The sequence below is a fragment of the Triticum dicoccoides genome, chromosome 5A (assembly GCF_002162155.2).
Source record: "Triticum dicoccoides isolate Atlit2015 ecotype Zavitan chromosome 5A, WEW_v2.0, whole genome shotgun sequence".
Taxonomy (NCBI): Eukaryota; Viridiplantae; Streptophyta; class Magnoliopsida; order Poales; family Poaceae; genus Triticum; species Triticum dicoccoides.
Genome location: NC_041388.1, coordinates 423179674 through 423182098, shown reverse-complemented (window position 1 = coordinate 423182098; position 2425 = coordinate 423179674).

Here is a 2425-nt window from a genome sequence, read left to right as displayed (position 1 = left end):
CTCTAGGTTAATAGGCGAGTCCCAAAAATCATATAAAATAGCATATAAATGCATATAAAACATCCAAGATGGATAATGTAATAACATGGAACAATAAAAAATTATAGATACATTGGAGACGTATCAGGGGAGACCATGTTCATACCCTTGAAGATCGCAAAGCAGAAGCGTTTATCAACGTGGTTGATGTAGTAGTACACCTCCACGATCCGTCCTGATCAAGTACCGAAAGTACAGCACCTCCGCGTTCAGCACATGTTCAGCTTGATGACATTCTCGCCTTCTTGATCCAGCAAGAGGGACGAAGTAGTAGATGAGTTTCGGCAGCATGACGACGTGGTGACGGTGTTGGTGAAGAACAATCTCCGTAGGGCTTCGCCAAGCACAACGGAAACTATGATGGAGGATAAACTAAAGGGACGCAGTTTCCGGCACATGGTTGGTGTTTTCTTGATGTCTTCTAGGTGCTAGACCCACCCCTCTATTTATATGTTGAGCCCTGGGGTCGAAACTTGGAGTAAAAGCCTCCTCAAAGTCGGTTTTGCCCGCAAGGAAGAGTCCTTCTCGGACTTCCAGGACTAGACGCAATGGTCCTTGGCGCCTGGCCCAGACGCCATGGTCCTTGGCATCTGCCCCCTGGCCTCCGCAAAACTCCTTTTGCACCGACCTAAAGCCTTGTGGGCTTCACCCCTTCGCCAAATCGTATCATCCTATATATCAATCTTTACCCCCGGACCATTTCGGAGCTCCTCGTCATGTCCATGATCTCATCCGGGACTCCGAACAACATCCGTTCACCAACATACATAACTCATATAGTACTATATCGTCAACGAACGTTAAGCGTGCGGACCCTACGGGTTCGAGAACTATGTAGACATGACCGAGAGACCTCTCTGGTCAATAACTAATAGCGGAACCTGGATGCCCATATTGGCTCCTACATATTCTATGAAGATCTTTATTCGTCGAACCTTATGACAACACACGTAACTCCCTTTGTCATTGGTATGTTACTTGCCCGAGATTCGATCGCCGGTATCTCCATACCAAGTTCAATCTCGTTACCGGTAAGTCCCTTTACTCGTTCCGTAATACATCATCCCACAACTAACTCATTAGTCACTTTGCTTGCAAGGCTTCTTATGATGTGCATTACCGAGAGGGCCCAAAGATACCTCTCCAATACTCGGAGTGATAGACCCTAATCTCGATTCACGCCAACCCAACAAGACACCTTCGGAGATACCTGTAGAGCATATTTATAATCACCCAATTACGTTGTGATGTTTGATAGCACACAAGGCATTCCTCCGGTATCCGGGAGTTGCATGATCTCATAGTCAAAGAAATATGTATTTGGCATACATGAAAGGAATAGCAATATAACTGAACGATCAACATGCTAAGCTAATGGATGGGTCTTGTCCATCACATCATTCTCCTAATGATGTGATCCCGTTATCAAATGACAACTCATGTCCATGGTTAGGAAACCTTAACCATCTTTGATCAATGAGTCAGTCAAGTGGAGGCTCACTAGGGACTCAATGTTTTTTCTATGTATTAACACATGTATTAAGGTTTTCGGTCAATACAATTCTAGCATGAATAATAAACATTTATCATGAATAAGGAAATATAAAATAACAACTTTATTATTGCCTCTAGGGCATATTTCCTTCAGTCTCCCACTTGCACTAGAGTCAATAATCTAGTTCACATCGCCATGTGATTTAACACCAATAGTTCACATCTTTATGTGATTAACATCCATAGTTCACATCGCCATGTGACCAACACCCAAAGGGTTTACTGGAGTAAATAATCTAGTTCACATCGCTATGTGATTAACACCCAAAGAGCACTAAGGTGTGATCATGTTTTGCTTGTGATGGAAGTTTAGTCAACGGGTCTGCCACATTCATATCCGTATGTATTTTGCAAATTTCTATGTCTACAATGCTCTGCATGGAGCTACTCTAGCTAATTTCTTCCACTTTCAATATTTATCTAGATTAAGACTTGGAGTCATCCAGATCGGTGCTAAAGATTGGATCAACGTAACTCTTTATGATGAACTCTTTATCACCTCCATAACGGAGAAACATGTCCTTATTTCACTAAGGATAATTTTGACCGCTGTCCAGTGATCCACTCTTGGATCACTATTCTACCCTCTTGCCAAACTCATGGTGAGGTACACAATAGGTCTGGTACACAGCATAGCATACTTTATAGAACCTATGACTGAGGCATAGGGAATGACTTTTCATTCTCTTTCTATTTTCTGCCGTCGTCGGGTTTTGAGTCTTTACTCAACTTCACACCTTGCAACACAGGCAAGAACTCCTTCTTTCACTGTTCCGTTTTGAACTACTTCAAAATCTTATCAAGGTATGCACTTATTAAAAAAACTCATCAA